The sequence below is a fragment of the Moschus berezovskii genome, chromosome 15 (assembly GCF_049115385.1).
Source record: "Moschus berezovskii isolate FMDL1 chromosome 15, NW_MosBer_1.0, whole genome shotgun sequence".
Taxonomy (NCBI): domain Eukaryota; kingdom Metazoa; phylum Chordata; class Mammalia; order Artiodactyla; family Moschidae; genus Moschus; species Moschus berezovskii.
This window is the reverse complement of record NC_142474.1, coordinates 78,859,754-78,880,974: the sequence shown is the minus strand read 5'-3', so window position 1 is coordinate 78,880,974 and position 21,221 is coordinate 78,859,754.

Here is a 21,221-nt window from a genome sequence, read left to right as displayed (position 1 = left end):
AGGAAACTCACACTGCTTTACCTTTATGATAGCATTAATATTTGAGTCTAGTTCAAAAAATAATCATGTTTTAATTCCATAGCATGAAATTGGACCACAAGTAGTCACACAGGCTATGAATATTATCTACATGGATATGTGTTCAACACAGGTGTTTATCACTCGAAACATCTACATATTTAGGCATATCCAGGTATCTGGCTTAATTTTTAATTTTCCACATGGATATTTTTGATGTTATATGAACATTCATAGAAAGGAAATTAATTAAACAAGCTGAAGTTATCAAAAACACTACACTGGGTTCCAGCGTATGCCTAACATTATTCCAAAGGATCACACACAGAGTAAATGTGGAATGAAAAATCACTCATTAAAACTTCATCAGGATGGGACTTACAGGAAAGCAATGATGCCATCTGGGATCAGGCCGCCTGTGAATATGACAGCTTTTGTGTGGCCACTTTCCTTTGAGCTTAACCAAGTGATGCTCCAAGCAGATGCTAAGGTTGCTTTGCTTTGCTTTTAAATTAAATGCTTTTGTTTCTTTTTTGATCTAAATTCTGATAAAAGTAGTTTTTACCTTACAGCAAGTTTTTATTTCTTTAAAAATTCAATGATAAGAAAACCAAATAGTGTACATTAAAGCATATATGTGGAGTCTATCAAACAGGGGCTCTGTGACAGGCTCAAGGGTGGGGTGGGGAGGGAGCTGGGAGGGAGACTCAGGAGGGAGGAGACATGGTGTGCCCATGGCTGATTCATGTTGATGTCTGACAGAAAACCACAAAATTCTGTATAGCAATTATCCTTCAATTTAAAATTTTTTTCAAAGAGTAAAAAAAAAAATGCATATATGTGGAGTCTAGAAAAATGGTGTCACTGAACTTATTTGCATAAAAAATAGAGATGCAGATGTAGAGAATAAACATGTGGACACCAAGGGATAAAGGGGGAAGCAGGAGGAACTGAAAGATTAGGACTGACATACACTATTGAGCCTCTTGATGAAAGTGCAAGAGGAGGGTGAAAAAACTGGCTTAAAGCTCAACATTCAGAAAACTAAGATCATGGCCTCTGGTCCCATCACTTTATGGGAAATAGATGGGGAAACAGTGGCTGACTTTATTTTGGGGGGGTTCCAAAATCACTGCAGATGGTTACTGCACCATGAAATTAAAAGATGCTTGCTCCTTGGAAGGAACATTATGACCATCCTAGACAGCATATTAAAAAGCAGAGACATTACTTTGTCAACAAAGGTCTGTCTAGTCAAGGCTACGGTTTTTCCCATGGTCATGTATGGATGTGAGAGTTGGACTGTGAAGAAAGCTGATCGCCGAAGAATTGATGCTTTTGAACTGTGGTGCTGGAGAAGACTCTTGAGAGTCCCTTGGACTGCAAGGAGATCCAACCAGTCCATTCTAAAGGAGATCAATCCTGGGTGTTCATCAGAAGGACTGATGCTAAAGCTGAAACTCCAATACTTTGGCCACCTCATGCGACGAGTTGACTCACTGGAAAAGACTCTGATGCTGGGAGGGATTGGGGGCGGGAGGAGAAGGGCACGACAAGAGAATGAGATGGCTGGATGGCATCACCGACTCTGTGGATATGAGTGTGAGTGAACTCCGGGAGTTGGTGATGGACAGGGAGGCCTGGTGTGCTGTGATTCATGCGGTCGCGGAGAGTCGGACATGACTGAGCGACTGAACTGATACACTATTGATACTACGTATAAAATTGTTAACTGTGAGAACCTAGTGTGCAGCTCAGGGAACTCTACTCAGTAGTCAGTTCAGTTCAGTTCAGTTCAGTCGCTCAGTCATGTCCGACTCTCCACGACCCCATGAATCACAGCACACCAGGCCTCCCTGTCCATCACCAACTCCCAGAGTTCACTCACACTCATGTCCACAGAGTTGGTGATGCCATCCAGCCATCTCATTCTCGGTCATCCCCTTCTCCTCCCGCCCCCAATCCCTTCCAGCATCAGAGTCTTTTCCAGTGAGTCAACTCGTCGCATGAGGTGGCCAAAGTATTGGAGTTTCAGCTTTAGCATCAGTCCTTCCGATGAACACCCAGGATTAATCTCCTTTATAATGTGCTGCGGTGCCCTAAATTGGAAGGAAATCCAAAAAAGAGGGGATCTATGTACACGTACAGTTGATTCACTTTGCTGAACAGCAGAAACTAACCCAACATTGTAAAGTAACTATAATCCAATCAAAATTAAATTTAAAATATCCATGGACAATATTGATGATGAATGAGTGGCTGAAATTTATGCAACTAAGTGACCTTGGTGAGGTCACATAATAGCTCAGAGACTCATTCTCACTCATTTATAAAATGAAGCTAATAATAATCACTTCAAAAGGCTGGGACAAGGATCACCAAACTACAAGTGTTTTGCCAATTATGCCACGTTAGGGGAATTGCTTCTTATGGTCGTGGGCTGTTGTTTCCCTTCATGAGTCTGCCTTGAGAGGCTTACCCAACTAGGTAGATCTTCATTTCCCCCTGTGTACAACCAAGTAGGTGTCTGACTGGACCTGAATCAGTGGCTCCAGAGGAAACAGACAGGCATCTCCTGAGACGCCTGGATCTTGAGGAGACAGCTCAGGGACCTCAGGGAACAGAGTTGTAGCAGTCTGTGCATACATTGGCACGAGTCCCATCACTTCAACCTCAATTGTTAGCTATAATCCTGCATTCAGGAAAAAAAACAGCATTAAATAACTGGCATTATTTAGCATCTACACAATCAAGACCTGGGCTTCCCCAGTAGCTCAGGGGTAAAGAATCCACCTGCCAACCAGGAGATTTGGGTTCAATCCCCTGGAGAAGGAAATGGCAAACCCTCCAGTATTCTTGCCTGGAAAACCCCATAGACAGAGGAGCCTGGTAGACTACAATCCATGCGGTCACAAAAGAGCTGGACATGACTGGGCTAATAAACAAGAGCAACAATCAAGACATATATACCTTTCCCCCGATTGTTTTCCGTGGGTCATTATTGGTTTTATTCTTAAGCATAGATGAAGATTTGGAACAAATCTTACCAAAGAAAAACTAGTGATAGTAATAACGGAGAGGGAGATAGAAAGAGAGAGACAGAGGGAAAACTTGAGAGAAAGAGCCAGGCAACTTTTGGAAGAAGGAAGGGTAGGGAAAGGGCAGAACCAGTCCCTGTGATATCATGAACAGGTCCACCAGATGTATCTTTGAAACTTGTATAGAAGTTTATAAATCAATATCAATCATCTTCAGAAATCAAAGTTCCTCATCACTAGTTACCATAAAATACTATTGAGGTTCTTTAGGATAGTGTTTTGCTGTAACCAATACACTTAAAGAAAGATAAATTTTAAAGATCTTTAGAATGGCAGTTTAAAACACATCATATTTACAAAATTTTAACTGCCAACAAATTACGTAAGGTTTGCAGGGGAAAAATAAGTCTGTTCTACTTTGTCATGTAGCTGGATGATCTTTTATGCCGTTTGTCTCCTCCCATACTGAGGCATTTTCTTTTTTAGAATTTTTCATATCTCTATTTTCTTGGCACTAAACTCATTATCACCAGAGCAGTTATATACATGGTAGTCTGGCTCAGGGCTATAGTAAATAATGCTAGTGCTTAATTTCTTTTCAATAGAGAATTGTTAAAAATAAGTGAAATATGTGAATGTCATCCTAACGGAAATCTCTGTAACACATGGGTTTTAAATCTCAGTCTGGCAACATTTGATAGGACATAGCTTCAATAGAGTTAAAAAGTGTGGACATTTCTTTGAAAAATGTGAATGCTTGATGTGGATGTACCACATATACTTTTTGGGTATTGTGTTTTAAATATGCTTCCAAAACAACTCATTTAAAATCCATTAAACCAACTATTTAACATCATATGGAGGGTGGATTCAATCTTTTATTTTTGTTTTATAACTAATAATTCTTGAAAGTAGTTTGCAGATAGGGACAACCCCAGTAATAGTGTTGCCCATAAAAAAAAAAAAAAATAAGATAGAACTTAGGAAATGCCCATCATGCTTCGCTGAGTTAGCGTCAAGAACCTTGGAGAGGTTTTGCCATCCTCATCTTCTTAGCAGTGTTCGTAAAGAGTAATGCTTTCCAATCGGCATGTCTACAAACTTCTGGTGTTTAGCTGAAAGTAAATTATACATTTTACTATATAAAGGTTTTGATGAGGCTATAAAGTTATTTCAGTATAGCCTCTTAGATGAAAAGTGTGAATTTTAAAGCCTTCCAAAATAAAAATAGACAATTTGTGCGATAGATTATGATGACTCTCAAAGCCTACCTGGTTTACTGAGTGAAGGTGAAAGATATTTGCAAATTAAAAGCAGCTATTTTTTTAGTAAGAATTTGTATTAGATGACTTATATCCAATACATCCTTAATTATTAATGTCAGCCTGATACCAAGTTGATTTCCCATTACCTCAAAATATGTGTTAAAATAAGTCCAAAAAAGTTCATAAATGCAAGGTACCTAGAATTAAAAGCACAGTGGAACTGTATGGGAAGAGATATAAATTTATCCTGTAAAGCTTGATCTGCTTCAATGACCAAGTTTCTAAAACTAGTTCATTTCACACGCAGTCTACTAAGTAGGTAACTAGAATCAGCAGCAGGTGTTAGCTGATATAATATGAAATTCAAAACTCAACCTCAAATGGCATATTTTCTAAAGCAACTCGTTTCACATTTGGATGCTCTCCAAGTTCTCTCAACTTTACCCAGTACTTAAACATGCCTTTTAACCACTTGTATTTCTCAACACAGATTCCAGAACTTTCTGCCTTCTGCGCTCTTTGGTAACAACCGCTCATCAGTGCCAACTCATAGTCAGTATTTGATCCATGATGGCAAAATGATTTTCTTGCCCACTTAAAAGAAACCCAATCATTCATTCTGTATTTATGCATTTGCTTATTAGAACATTTTCCTAATTTCTAAAATCTTAAGGTAATGTGATATTCTAGATTTTCATTTCATTTCTGGTCTCATTTGCCAAGTAGGTACAATCTGCAGTTTTCTCCACCACATCTCCTGGCCCCTTATCAACACTTCTTACAAAGGCAATTGGAAATCTTTCTACTTTGGGTGAAAGAGAATTGCAAAAGGAAATGCTGCACTAGGCTTTCAGGTTGGAAGAGTCGGAAGATGGAAGTAGACAAGAGCCTACAACCACTCCTGTAGAAGTGTTCTGTCAAATTTCCTATCTGTTAGCAACTGTCTTACATTTGCCGCTCCAGACCATATTCTGCTCTATATATGGCCCCTCACCCACCAGTTGAGTTCGCCCAGTGAGCCCTGGAGGAAAAGGGGCGAAGGGGGAAGTGAGGGAGGGACTGAGCCTTCCGGCTCCCTCTCCTCCAGATCATCTCAGGGGTCTGTTCCTGGGCCAAAGGTCCTTGCCCCCATCAGGGCAGCCTCCTCTGGATGGACACTCCTTGTGGCTGTGGTGGCTGTTCTGTCCTCCTTTCTTCAAAAGTGGGGCAGTTACGATGCAGTAATACAGAGGAAAAGAATCTGCCTGCCAAGGAGCTCAGCGTCAGTCCTTTCAATGAATATTCAGGGTTGATTTCCTGTAGGACTGACTGGTTTGATCTTGCTCCAAGGGACTCTACGAGTCTTCTCCAACACCACAAGTTCCTATGCAATACTGTTCTTTCCAGCAGTGGGCTTCACCTTCACCACCAGACACATCCACAGCTCAGCATTGTTTCTGCCTTGGCCCAGCGGAGTCATTCTTTCTGGAGCTATTAGTTATTGCTCTCCACTTTTCCCTGCAGTATATTGGACACCTTCTCACCTGGGGGCCTCATCTTCCAATGTCATTATCTTTTTGCCTTTTCATACTGTCCGTAGAGGTTCTCCAGGCAAAATTACTGCAGTGGGTTGCTGTTTCCTTCTCCGGTAGACTGTTTTGTAGGAGCCATTGATTGCATGAATAGCTGTGCTACATTTCCTGGGGACAATGGGATTCTTGACATATTGCTCTTGTCTTAGGTGTAAGGTACTTGGGAGTCAAGGTGCTGCATAGAGATGCTAGGAGTTTAGAACAGAAGGGGGTTGAAGTGAGAGGCGAACAAACCAAAAGGAGTTACTCGGGGTGTGTGTGTGTGTGCCTGTGTGTGTAGAAAAGATTGTTCAGTAAAGGTTTGCGCAGAGCAGTTACCACCCTGCGCCTGTCAGCACTCTGTCTACCCCGTCTCAGCCACCCTGTCCCCAGCTCCAGCAGGCACTGCTCTCTCTGCCCCGGTGTCACCCCACACAGCTCAGGTGGCTCATCTACCTCCCAGGGACAACCTTGAGGTGTTCAGTGTCAGAGTTTTTAATGGACCAGTGAATAACACACTGGCATTTTATTTGCAGTAGTGATTGAGCAAAGGACTCTAATGCTAATATACTCACTGCTTGCTATTGTTTGTAGTATTCGACTATAGCAGTGTTTTAAAAATTAAATAAAGAATAAACTTGAATTCTAAAAACAAACAAACAAAAAAACTGTAGAACTACAGAAGGTAGAACCTCAGTTTGCTTTGGCCTCAATCAGCAGTTTAAATAGAAAGTGTTTCCTCAATCTCTCTTTCAAGCACCAGATGTGGTCTGATCTCAGGATTGGAGTTTTCTTTTTTTTTTTTAAGAAAAATTGTTTCAATTTTTAAATGAGCAAGGTAAAATAGAAGAAAAGGAAGGTGGTTGAGAGGAAGGAAGCATTAACAGGAGTATTTTAGAAACTGAATTCTGCACGCGGTTCTGTTTCTTATGTGATGGTAGTCAGATGCACTTAAACTTTGTAAAATAAAATAACTCCCTCACAGCTGTGCTGTATTAAATATTGATTTCTTTCTTTTAATTTCAAGCATCCATCAAATTCTAAATTCAAAATTACCTTTTAAAAGACAGATAATTATTTCTCATTGTTGCTTGAAGACTGGATTTCGGCTGAGCTAGAGACCTGTAGCTTTATTTTCTCTGCCCCACGCCCAATATCTGATCATCTATCAAAATCTATTATATAGTTGTGTAAACCTGAGCTCTATTTAAAGCCTACAGGCACAAATCTCTCTAGGCCAAGGAGTTGCTTTATAAAACGCATCTTCATTTTAATGAAACTCTTCTGAAAATCAACTTCATAGAAGTGAACATTTTCATTTCTTCTAAGCAGGAACATCAGAATTGACCAAAAAGCAAGTTTTTTTGTGTATGAGCTGCACAAGCAATATCAGAGGAGAAGTTGACCACTGAGCTACTTGGCATTAAGTCACTCTCTTGAAGACACTGCCAACAGGGTATAAATTGTATTAGTGGTTTTTGTGAATTGGACTCTGGTCAACTGAGTTCTTGACTCAAACCACCAACTTATTTCACATAATTGACTGCTCAGTCCTCAGTCTGCAATAACATTTTTTCAGGACTTACATCTTAGGTATAGGCAGGATTTGAATCAGTGCCCTCAGGGCAAGAGGCTTCAAAGTACATCATTAATAATCTCTGCATTCCATTCACACTAGATAAGGAGTTGTGGGCTGGGGAAAAATTCACAGGTTTTATCTATTTGGGTTGGCACCATTGTGCAGCCAAGCTTAGGCTAGCCAGTTTGGTTCACCCCAAGCCAAGAGTCTACCTTTGGTGAAAAAAAAAAAAAAAAAAAACTGTGGGGAAGTAAACAGAAAGGGAGTTGTCACATATGAAGAAGCCGCAAGTCTTGAAAAGGTGAAAGTCAATACAGCAAGAACTTGTCATTAAAAAGCCTTACCTTTTTTTTTTTAATAAAAATAAGTATCAAATATTTATTTAGGAGTATTGATTACTCCAATATTCTTGCCTGGAGAATCCCAACGATGGGGGAGCCTGGTGGGCTGCCGTCTATGGGGTTGCACAGAGTCGGACACAACTGAAGCGACTTAGCAGCACCAGCAGCAGCATTGATTACAACTAAAATCAGAAACAATCTAAATGTCCAACAATAAATGATTGTTTAAAAAATAAAGCCTTTCCTTGTTTTCATATTTGGGGCATATTTCATATTTGGTGCAAGCCTTTCATATTTTCATATTTGAACCATCTCTGGAATGAATATGTTAGAATATCATTACTCAAAATTGGTGCAAGAATTGATCAAACAATGTTTTTCTTTTAATGTCTAAGTTACTAGGGGAACAAAATCCTTGTGCACATCTGAGTAGGTTAAATGCTTTTTATTTGTATTATGTAAGAATTAATCGGACAAAAATTATAAAAAGAAAGAATAGTTTATATAAGGAAAGATCTTAATTATTTTGATAGTATCAAGCCCTAGAGTAATGAATCTGCTAACATTAAATACTCAGTATAGCAACCTTGAAGATAGATAATCTTTTATTTATACGATTTTATTATGTGTATGTGATTTAAATTAATGAAGCACATAGCATTTTTCAATCTTGAGCATTAACCTAAGAGTGGCCAACACTTAAGAGCATTTTGTCAGCAGTATTTCAGGTGTTCTCTTGGTGAATCTTTGGATTGTCCTTAACTCGGGTTTAATTTCACATTCAGTTCTATTGTAAGCAACCACAGATATGCCAAAGGGCTTTCACTGGTTTAAATTTTTTTTTCAGTAACAATTTATAAAACTTTAACTGAAACAAGTTTTAATCTTTTTTTGATGATTGAAGTAAGTGTGTTCTCAGCAACTGTATATGAATTAAGGCAAAATGTGACTCAATTTCTTAGTCACCCTGAATTGCCTGGAAAAAAAACATGTACAGAGAAACAAATAAATCTTAAAGTAAAACTTCCATATCAACTAAAAATAAGAGTATAAAAAATGTAAAAAGATTTTTAAAAGCTTATTTAATATTTTCCAATAATGTATTCTGTTAACCCCATTTTCTCTTTGGCTTTGGAGGGATTATCCATTATCTATTGTCCACAGTCTTTCTGATTTGCAAATCTGGTATGTTTGGCTTGTAAAGTTGAATCCTATATAAACTGGCCATGTGTATACCTGGAATACTCAGTTGGTAATATTTCTACAAAATGTTCAATTGCTAAGAGAGAGAGGAAAAAAGAAACAAACATTTGATTCTATCCCCTTGCCTACTATGAGCACTTCAACCAATACTTTTTAATGGATTTGAATCATTAACTGAGTCTATGATCTTGAACTACAGCATTATTAGTTACACAATGAAGTGCTCAATTTGGAACTCCTCATTAGATTAATCAAACTGTGATTCCTTAAGATTAAGTTAGAGAAATGTCAGCACATATTAATTTATTTAATTTTAGAAATACATATCAGAGACCAAAGCAATTTGAGAGGTTAAATTGTCTTTCCGCATATCAGATTCATGATCTTCTGGGTTCACAGATCAAGTTCCCTTCTTCCCAAGCACCATGTGAAAACCACAAAAACACTGTTTAGCTTACACAATGTGTTATACACAGCAAGGCTCACTCCTTCAGTGGGTACAAAGAAGGTAATTCAATCTTAAAGTTCTACTGCTGTCATAAGTGTTTATGACATCACCAAGACCTAGCAGCTGAATCGTAGCTTTGTCTCCCTTCTGCCAACATGCATTGTTATAGATGGATCCTCAGTGTCTAAGAAGTCATTTTAACCCCTCCTTTACAAAAATCGCTGCTTATAAAAATTCCCTAAATTGTCAGGATAGTAGAACAAACGACTGCTAGTCTTCTAATAACCCTACCAATGGAGGGAGGCGCAGGCCATACTGTTAATTCTGAGTTCACACACAATCATGCTTTTCATTCCCAGACCTCAAAAGCAGATCACCTCCCTAGGCCCAACCCTGAAGGCCCAGCTAGTTCAAGTCTTACTTCCTGCATAAAGACAGGGTAGGCATTCAGGAAAGAACATGGGGTTGAACTTGGAGTAAAAAAGGGTTCAAATGCTTTCCCTACCACTTACTAGTCAAGGTGAGTAATATCAGTTTCTGTTCCTTCTGCCATTTGCACGGGAGCTAAGGGTTTTGGATGTGAATGGCCTTGACCATGGTTCATGGGGTGATTCATGATCATTTAAACCAGTCAATATAAGCCTGTTGTCACTGTGTCTTTTAGACACGGAGGCAGCCCAACCTAAGCCAATTAGCATATGGTTTTCTTATAGCCATAGTGATTGATCAAAGGTGGACATGTGACCTAAGTTTGTTCTAGCCCAGTAGAGCTTAAACTTCTCACACACTGATTGTTTTCTTTTCCTAAGGGTGGTGTGGTATGCAGTTCAGAAACTTGAAGCTCCAAAAACTACCATAAGATGAGACACCTGAAAGATAAAGCCAGCACAGGATGAATAGCTAAAGGATCTCAAAGCAAAGGAGCCAAAGCCCTGATTAAACCTGAAGCTTGTATTATCTCACCGCTTTTCAACTACATGATCTACTATTAATATTGCTTAAGACACTGGAATTTGGTTGTTGCTTGAAATCAGAGTACTCTGATTCACTGTCTTCCTAATCTTCCGTTTTAGTGTCCTCATCTAGAAAATGAAGGTAACAGCGACTGCTTTGTAGTGCATTTTTGAAAAGTAAATAAAATGACATACATAAAATATTTGGCACTTAGTACACTTAGTAGCCCTTTTCTGGAGTTTCCCAGGTTGTGCTAGTGGTAAGGAACCTGCCTGCCAATGCAGGAGACATAAGAGATGCGGGTTCCATCCCTGAGTTGGAGAGATGCCCTGGAGAAGAGCATGGCAATCCACTCCAATATTCTTGCCTGGAGAATCCCATGGACAGAGGAGACACACAAGCTACAATCCATGAGATCACAAAGCATCAGACTCAACTGAAGCGACTTAGCACAGCACAGCCCTTTTCTATTAATGGCCAAAATCACTTCTCAGCATCCTTAAAGGACTTGGTTGCACTCTGCATATTTATCATTCTCCATAGGCACTTTAAAGAGTGTGTTTAATTTTAGGATTATGGATTTTGAACGTGGGGTAGAGCTTGGCCATCGATAATTGTTTTCAGAACCAAAAGAGAGCTACAGATTTTATCAGAAAAATCAATCAATCTGCATTGATGAAGAAAACAACTGTTGTAATATACAAAGAGGGGTATCCTACAGTTAAAGAGAAGATTAAGAGACCAGGCAAACTGATGAAACTCTTTCATTTAATATCCATCCCCAACAAATTTTACGACCTCTTTGAATAAGTTATAGGCCCTCTTTATATAGCTCTGAAGTTCACCAACTGAATGTTATAACTCTTCGCTCCTGCTCAGTGTCACAGGCTTTCTGCTACCAAAGAAACACTGGTCTCCCATCTCCTCTGAATCACAAAAGATCCCCTTCCTTCCTGACAAAAATAATTTTTTATTCTTAGTTGAATATGTGTTTTTCAAAGGATTTGATTTTCATATCCTAAGCTGCCAAAGGAAAGAATGCTAATTCCAGGCACTGTACACATCTCTGCCTTCCCTTAAATGTAATTGTTTGTAAACCACTAAGCCTTATGTTCACTCTCCTCTTTCACTTTCATCAAGAGGCTTTTTAGCTCCTCTTCACTTTCTGCCATAAGGGCGGTGTCATCTGCATATCTGAGGTTATTGATATTTCTCCCGGCAATCTTGATTCCAGCTTGTGCTTCTTCCAGCCCAGCGTTCCTCATGATGTACTCTGCATATAAGTTAAATAAGCAGGGTGACAATATACAACCCTGATGTACTCCTTTTCCTATTTGGAACCAGTCTGTTGTTCCATGTCCAGTTCTAACTGTTGCTTCCTGACCTGCATACAGGTTTCTCAAGAGGCAGGTCAGGTGGTCTGGTATTCCCATCTCTTTCAGAATGTTCCACAGTTTATTGTGATCCACACAGTCAAAGGCTTTGGCATAGCCAATGAAGCAGAAATAAATGTTTGTCTGAAACTCTCTTGCTTCCTCCATGATCCAGCGGATGTTGGCGATTTGATCTCTGGTTCCTCTGCCTTTTCTAAATCCCGCTTGAACATCTGGGAGCTCACAGTTCACATATTACTGAAGCCTGGCTTAGAGAATTTTGAGCATGACTTTAGTAGCGTGTGAGATGAGTGCAATTGTGTGGTAGCTTGAGCATTCTTTGGCATTGCCTTTCTTTGGGATTGGAATGAAGACTGACCTTTTCCAGTCCTGTGGCCCCTGTTGAGTTCTCCAAATTTGCTGGCATATTGAGTGCAGCACTTTCACAGCATCATCTTTCAGGATTTGAAATAGCTCAATTGGAATTCCATCACCTCCACTAGCTTTGTTCGTAGTGATGCTTCCTAAGGCCCACTTGACTTCACATTCCAAGATATCTGGCTCTAGGTGAGTGATCATGCCACCGTGATTATCTTGGTCATGAAGATCTTTTTTTGTACAGTTCTTCTGTGTATTCTTGCCACCTCTTCTTAATATCTTCTGCTTCTGTTATGTCCATATCATTTCTGTCATTTATCGAGCCCATCTTTGCATGAAATGTTCCCTTGGTATCTCGAATTTTCTTGAAGAGATCTCTTGTTTTTTCTATTCTGTTGTTTTCCTCTATTTCTTTGCAATGATCACTGAGGAAGGCTTTTTTATCTCTCCTTGCTATTCTTTGGAACTCTACATTCAGATGCTTATATCTTTCCTTTCCTCCTTTGCTTTTCACTTCTCTTCTTTTCTCAGCTATTTGTAAGGCCTCCTCAGACAGTCATTTCGCTTTTTTGCATTTGTTTTCCATGGGGATAGTCTTGGTCCCTGTCTCCTGTACAATGCCACGAACCTCCGTCCAGAGTTCATCAGGCACTCTATCTATCAGACCTAGTTCCTTAAATCTATTTCTCACTTCCACTGTATAATCATAAGGGATTTGATTTAGGTCATATCTGAATGGTCTAGTGGTTTTCCCTACTTTCTTCAATTTAAGTCTGAATTTGGAAAGAAGGAGTTCATGATCTGAACCACAGTCAGCTCTCGGTCTTGTTTTTCCTGACTGTATAGAGCTTCTCCATCTTTGGTTGCAAAGAATATAATCAATTTGATTTTGGTGTTGGCCATCTGGTGATGTCCATGTGTAGAGTCTTCTCTTGTGTTGTTGGAAGAGGGTGTTTGCTATGACCAGTGTGTTCTCTTGGAAAAACTCTCTTAGCCTTTGCCCTGCTTCATTCCATGCTCCAAGGCCAAATTTGCCTGTTACTCCAGGTATTTCTTGACTTCCCACTTTTGCATTCCAGTCCCCTATAATGAAAAGGACATCTTTTTTGGGTGTTAGTTCTAAAAGGTCTTGTAGGTCTTCATAGAACCGTTCAACTTCGGGTTCTTCAGCTTTACTGGTTGGGGCATAGGCTTGGATTACTGTAATATTAAATGATTTGCCTTGGAAACGAACAGAGATCATTCTGTCAATTTTGAGATTACATCCAAGTACTGCATTTTGGACTCTTTTGTTGACCATGATGGCTACTCCATTTCTTCTAATGGATTCCTGCCCATAGTAGCAGATATAATGGTCATCTGAGTTAAATTCACCCATTCCAGTCCATTTTAGTTCACTGATTCCTAGAATGTCTACATTCACTCTTGCCATCTCCTGTTTGACCAGTTCCAATTTGCCTTGATTCATGGATCTAACAGTCCAGGTTCCTATGCAATATTGCTCTTTACAGCATCGGACCTTGCTTCTATCACCAGTCACATCCACAACTTGGTATTGGTTTTGCTTTGGCTCCATCCCTTGATTCTTTCTGAAGTTATTTCTCCATTGATCTCCATTCGCATACTGGGCACCTACCGACCTGGGGAATTCCTCTTGATGAAAGTGAAAGAGGAGAGTGAAAAGGTTGTCTTGAAGCTCAACATTCAGAAAACAAAGATCATGGCATCTGGTCCCATCACTTCATGGGAAATAGATGGGGAAACAGTAGAAACAGTGTCAGACTTTATTTTTGGGGGCTCCAAAATCACTGCGGGTGCTGACTGTAGCCATGAAATTAAAAGATGCTTACTCCTTGGAAGGAAAGTTATGACCAGCCTAGACAGTATATTAAAAAACAGAGACATTACTTTACCAACAAAGGTCCATCAAGTCAAGGCTATGGTTTTTCCCATGGTCATGTATGGATGTGAGAGATGGACTGTGAAGAAAGCTGATCACCGAAGAATTGATGCTTTTGAACTGTGGTGCTGGAGAAGACTCTTGAGAGTCCCTTGGACTGCAAGGAGTCCAACCAGTCCATTCCATAGGAGATCAATCCTGAGTGTTCATTGGAAGGACTGATGCTAAAGCTGAAACTGCAATACTTTGGCCACCTCCTGTGACGAGTTGACTTACTGGAAAAGACTCTGATGCTGGGAGGGATTGGGGGCAGGAGTAGAAGGGACGACAGAGAATGAGATGGCTGGATGGAATCACCAACTCGATGGACATGAGTTTGAGTGAACTCTGGGAGTTGGTGATGGACAGGGAGGCCTGGTGTGCTGTGATTCATGGGGTCGCAAAGACTCAGACATGACTGAGCGACTGAACTGAAATGAAACCTTATGTTAAAGCTCACAGGTTCTGATTAAGAACACTTAGATGGAGCTTTCCAGGTGATTCTGTGGGTAAAGAACCTGCCTACAGGAGATATGGGCTCGATTCCTGGGTCAGGAAGATCCCCTGGAGAAGGGCACGGCAACCTCCTCCAGTATCATTGCCAGGAGAATCCCATGGAAAGTGGGATTCCCCTGGTGAGCTACAGACCATGGGGTCACAAACAGTCAGACACAACTGAGCACAACACAGATTATTTTTTAGACTATCTGTATCATTTAGGCATTAGTGCTTTACAAACTACCCCAAATTTAGTGACTTGAAACAATACTCACTTACCTGGTTCACGGTTCTGCTGGTCAACAATTTAGGCTAAGTTCATCTGGTTGGTTCTCTTGTTCTTATCTGGGCTCTCTCATGTGTCCACATCAGCTGGTGGAGTGATGAAGGTTGCTGACCTAGGATGGCTTCAGCTGGGATCATCTCTGTCCCAGGTGGTCTTTCATTGTCCCGCAACCTACACTGAACTTTTTCTCATAATGGCAGTGGGGGTCTATTGGGCGGCACTCCACGGGCTTGCAAGCCTTGTATATGCCAGGTCTCAAGACCAAAGAAAGAGCCCAGAGACAGTGACAGAGACATCCATGGTTTACTGAACAAAGCGTCTGAGAGCAGCCCCTTGCTGTGTGTGGCAGACAGTGGGCAGCACAAGGCAGAAGTCTTAGCTACTTGGGGGTAGGATGCTACTCTGTGTAGGGGAATTGACATCAGGTGGGCTCTTCAGTTATCAGGGGACTAAGGCCTATAATTCAGAGGATTGGAGAATCATGTGAGTGCAGCAGAGACTGCTCAAGCAGGGAGTATCCAGAGAGCAGGAGAGCAGCCACCTTGAATGGCCTGACCATACAGCATTCAATAGAGACATATATGCACACAAGGTATTTGGGAGTTTAATCAGAAGACAGGCACCACGTCACTTCTGATGCATTCTATTGATCCACTCAAGGCACATGTCTGTTCAGGTTCAAGGGCCAAAAAATAAAGCAACCTCTTGGTGTTCAGAGCAGCAAAGACACATTGCATAGGTGTATGACCATTTTTGCTTTTAACTTATCACGACCTCTGTCCCTTTCTGTCTTGTAATTCCTCAGACTCCGTCACATTTCTCGTACTCTCAGTGTTTATCAGTGTATACCCCACACAGGACACTTCCCATACAACTTCACCCCAAGTCTCCACAGGGCAAGGTGCTGGTGACTGTCTTAGTCCATTCAGGCTGCTATAACTGAATACCATAGACTAAGTGTCTAGTAAACAACCTAAATTTATTTCTCATACTTCTGGAGACTGGAAAGTCCAAGATCAAGGTGGGAGCAGATTCGGTGTCTGGTGAGAGCTTGGTTTATGGAGGCTATCATCTCTCTCTGAGCTCACATGGTAGAAGGGGCAGAGGAACTCGGGATCTGTTTCACAAGGGCACTAACTCTATCCATGTGGGTTTTGCACTCCTGACTTAATCAACTACCAAAGCTCCTACAGCCCCATCATCTCAGGGACTGAGATTTCAATTTCAGTTTTGAGAGGACACAAACGTTCAGTCTATAGTAGTTACTTTGACCATCATATCCATTTATGACAAATCTGGTCAGCCAGAAGATCTACTGGCTCATGTGGGAATAGAACCACAGCCACTGCAAACAGTAGGTTAATTGGTTACAAAGTAATATTTATATCAGTCATTACACAACCCTGGCTGCACAAGAGAATCAAATGTGGTGTTTTAAAAATAAGGGATGCCCTCCAGGGACAATTCAATGAGAGTATCTGAGGTTGGAGAATGTACAGATGTCAGAGTTCCACAGCTTACTCTACTGTACAGCTGTGGATGAAAATGGCTGATTGAACTATCAACCTCCCTATTCATCTAACAGAACTGTGGTTCTCAATATTGAGGGCACATCAGAATCACCTAGAGAGCTGTGAAATAGACTGCTGGACTCCACAACCCAAGTTTCTGAATTATCAGATCTGTCCGGAATGGGTCCCAGGTTATTCTGAAAAAAAAAAAAAACTGTTCCAGGGACCACAGTTTGAGAACCACTGTTATAAAGGAATGTGGTCTATTGGCCTTTTAAAAGTACACCATCTCAGAGACATATTTGTCCCCAATACTGCCAAGAAGGCAGAAGAGTCTATTTTATAGACCTGTAGTAATTCCAGGAAAGGAAAGGATGGTTTCCCCTACAACGATCAATGTGTGGGTTCCACATTCAGCGATTCTGATTAAACTGGGACCTGAGCGTTGCAGAGATTGGAATTTGTCCCAGGTGATTCCAACGTGCTGCCAGGATGAAGATCTACCAGCCTCGTCATTTCCTATACCTTGTCCTGGAATCAGAATCATCGACCTCACCTGAGAACATGCTAAAAATGCGAACTTTCAGGCTCCACCCCAGACCTACTGAACCAGAAACTTGGGGGGTGGGGCCCAGGAATCTGTTATAACAAGCCCTTCAGGTGATTCTGGTAAATGCTAATGTTTGAGAGCCTGTGTATTAGTGTATAGTAGCAAAGAAAGGAAACAGTTAGTGCCGAGTGAGTGACACGCAGCTTCCAAGCCCCATCTGTATTATGAGATAGTCATGCTAGGAGTTCACTGGATTTGGGCCATTAAGGAGAGGTAAGGTCTGAGTGAGCAGGAAGAAGATGGGTCTCCAATTCCCCTTGCCAAAAGAAGTATGTGACCATGTGTGTGTTTGGGGGGGTTTCGTTAGAATCCCCAGGTGGTCCTGGGGCAGTACGCCGACCACACTGCAGGTGCAGGCAGTTTAGATGGTGAAGTAGCGCAGTGGTTCCCAACCTTTTTGGCACCAGGGATCAGTGTTGTGGAAGGCAATTTATCAATGAGCCAGGGAGCAGGGGGATGGTTTGGGGATGATTAATCATATTACTTTGATTGTACACTTTGTTTCTATTATTATTACAAGCTCCACATCAGATCACCAGGCATTTAGATCCCAGAGGTCAGGGACCCCTGAAGAAGTAGAGGGAAATAATCCCACATTGGATCACAGCCCGTTTCAGAATTTCAAGAAGAGATGGAAAGCTGCCTGATATGGTTGTTCCAATATCCAAGCCAAAGCACAAATGACCTTCAGAATCTCAGGTACCTTCAGGAAGTTGGAAACAAAATCAGTGGCAGTGAGGTGAATTCTCCTGCTATGGAAGAAAGGAGGAAGGAATGGCTCATTGTGAAAACATGATCCTGCCTGCTTCCAGAGAAAATAGATGATGCCAGGGGCCCTATTTCCATTCCTCATTCAACAAGCTTCACAGAGTGCTTCCCATATGCCAGGGATCACGTTAGTCATTGGGAATACACTTGGAAACAAAACGCAATCCCTGTCTAGGCAGAGAGGAAAGTCAAAGGAACCCATAAAATGCATATTACTTCAAGGTGTTTCTTCATTCCCAGGAAACCACACTTTGCTAGCAGGGTCTTTAAAAAGGCACTCTGTTCAGATTTAGGTACCTAAACTCTACCCTTCATCCATCTTCCCCTCTGAGATGCCCCCAAGGAGCAAAACACAAGGAACAATTGATAAAACAGGAAAAAAGAGCCATGGGCATACAGCCAAGGATGCTCAATGCATGGTTTTCTGGTGAAAAAATGCAATCAAAGACTCAGATTCTTGGCCAAGATGAGTGATTCTATTCCACTTCCTTAAATCCAGAAATACTGATTTCCCAAAGAGTGTACAATTCAAATTAGCCAATCAGTTGTGGGAATGCCTCCACTACCCGAGATGGAACACTAGAAAAGGACACTTTACTAGACTGACTTGCACTACCTTGCTGAAGGTTAAGTCAACCCCTTTGCAAAGACAAGGCTACCACATGGGAGAACATGCAGAAAGTGGAAATATAGCTAGCTGGCCTCAAAGAATCAGACCAATCTTTCAGAATGAGCCATTCGGGAAAGAGGTAGTGAAACAGAAAATTGAATTATGAGTACATGCCTTTTAGCACAGGAACCCTGCCCCACAGTGAAAAGCATTCTGATCATCATATGAGAGTATAAACATCACCTTTCCTCTTTTTTCTTCATTAGGACATAGTAAGTAGACAAGGGAAACTGGATTTTACACAAGGGATGAGTGTGGTGATCCTCCTCACAGTCTAAAGAATTCAGCCCATGATATAAACCTGTATCAATCCATACATAGGTTCTTAACAAAGAACTCACAAATAAGTCTCCTTTATTTAATCATTTCATTATTTATTTGATTGCATCCAGTCTCTTGGATTTTGTTACCATTTTCATATTGGTGACTTATAAAGAGCCATTTCAACCCATACTCCTTCTCTGAACTCCAAACTTACAGAATACATACCTCTCTAAGACTTCAGGTGGAAGCATAGAAGCACTTCAAGCTCACCTGGTCTAGAGCTCGGGGTCCCTCCACCTGGAGCCTACTCCTTGGTAAATGGCAGCTCTGGTCACCCAGTTACTGCAGTGGCTTCTAGGACACTTCCCATTGACTTCTACAAGGCCCTAAATGAGCTTAACCCCACAGCCTCACTGATCTGAATCTCTCCCTGTCTTCTCCTCGCTCAGTCTGGCCCAGACAGGGTAACATCTTTGCTGTTTCTGGAAGATGTCAAGTTCCCTACTTTATAGTAGTTCATCCTTTCCCTCCCTTCTCTCATAGATCCATGTGGATTCCTTCTTCACGATGTTAGGTCTCAGTTCAAACGCCATCTCAATAGAAAAAGTCTCTCCTAACCATCCTGTCTAAATGAGCTCTTCCCTTAATATCAGCCCTGTACTCTGACTGAGCTTTTTTCTTTTATTATACTCATCAGCATTACACTCACCAGATAACCACAATGCTGTGATCACTCACCTAGAGCCAGACATCCTAGAATGTGAAGTCAAATGGGCCTTAGGAAGCATCACTACAAACAAAGCTAGTGGAAGTGATGGAATTCCAGCTGAGCTATTTCAAATCCTAAAAGATGACGCTGTGAAAGTGCTGCACTGAATATGCCAGCAAATTTGGAAAACTCAACAGGGGCCACAGGCCTGGAAAAGGTCAGTTTTCATTCCAATCCCAAAGAAAGGCAATGCCAAAGAATGCTCAAACTACTGCACATTTGCACTCATCTCACAAGCTAGTAAAGTCATGCTCAAAATTCTCCAAGCCAGGCTTCAACAGTATGTGAACTGTGAACTTCCAGATGTTCAAGCTGGATTTAGAAAAGGCAGAGGAACCAGATATCAAATTGGCAACATCCACTGGATCATTGAGAAAGCAAGAGAGTTCCAGAGAAACATCTATTTCTGCTTTATTGACTATGCCAAAGCCTTAAACTGTGTTGATCACAACAAACTGTGGAAAATTCTAAAAGAAATGGGAATACCAGACCACCTGACCTGCCTCTTAAGAAATCTGTCTGCAGGTCAGGAAGCAACAGTTAGAACTGGACATGGAACAACAGACTGGTCCCAAATAGGAAAAGGAGTACATCAAGGATGTATATTGTCACGCTGCTTATTTAACTTATATGCAGAGTACATCATAAGAAACTCTGGGCTGGAAGAAGCACAAGCTGGAATCAAGATTGCCGGGAGAAATATCAATAACATCAGATATGCAGAAGACACCACCTTATGGCAGAAAGTGAAGCAAAACTAAAGAGCCTCTTGAACTCAACATTCAGAAAACTAAGATCATGCCATCTGGTCCCATCACTTCATGACAAACAGATGGGGAAACAAAGGAAACAGTGACAGACTTTATTTTCTTGGGCTCCAAAAGCACTGTAGATGGTGACTGCAACCATGAAATGTAGATGCTTGCTCCTTGGAAGAAAATCTATGACCAACCTAGACAGCATATTTAGAAGCTGAAACATTACTTTGCTGACAAAGGTCCATCTAGTCAAAGCTATGGTTTTACCAGTAGTCATGTACGGATGTGACAGTTGGACTATAAAGAAAACTGAGTGCCAAAGAATTGATGCTTTTGAACTGTGGTGGTGGAGAAGACTCTTGAGAGTCCCTTGGACTGCAAGGAGATCCAACCAGTCCATCCTGAAGAAAATCAGTCCTGAATATTCATTGGAAGGACTGATGCTGAAGCTGAAACTCCCATACTTTGGCCACGTGATGTGAAGAACTGACTCATTTGAAAAGACTCTGATGCTGGGAAAGATTGAAGGCGGGAAGAGAAGTGGATGACAGAGGATGAGATGGTTGGATGGCATCACTGACTCGATGGACATGAGTTTGAGCAAACTCTGGGAGTTGGTGATGAACAGGGAAGCCTGGCATGCTGCAGTCCATGGGGTCGCAAAGAGTCGGACATGACTGAGCGACTGAACTGGACCTTAGTGAATACTCACCATTGAACTGGACCTAAGTGAATACTCAACATCATATATTACACTAATTGTTTATTGACTTTATGGAGTGTTTCACGCAACCAGAATATAGACTCCACAACAAGGAATGCTTTGTTCTCATACCTCCACAGGCCTTGACCAATGGCTGGAATAGAATAGATATTCAACAAATACTTGCTAAATTAGATTCTCCAGAAAATCTCTCTGACCCATGGATCAAACGCACATCTCTTGTGTCTCCTGCACTGGCAGGCTGATTCTTTTACCACTAACACCACCTGGAATGCCC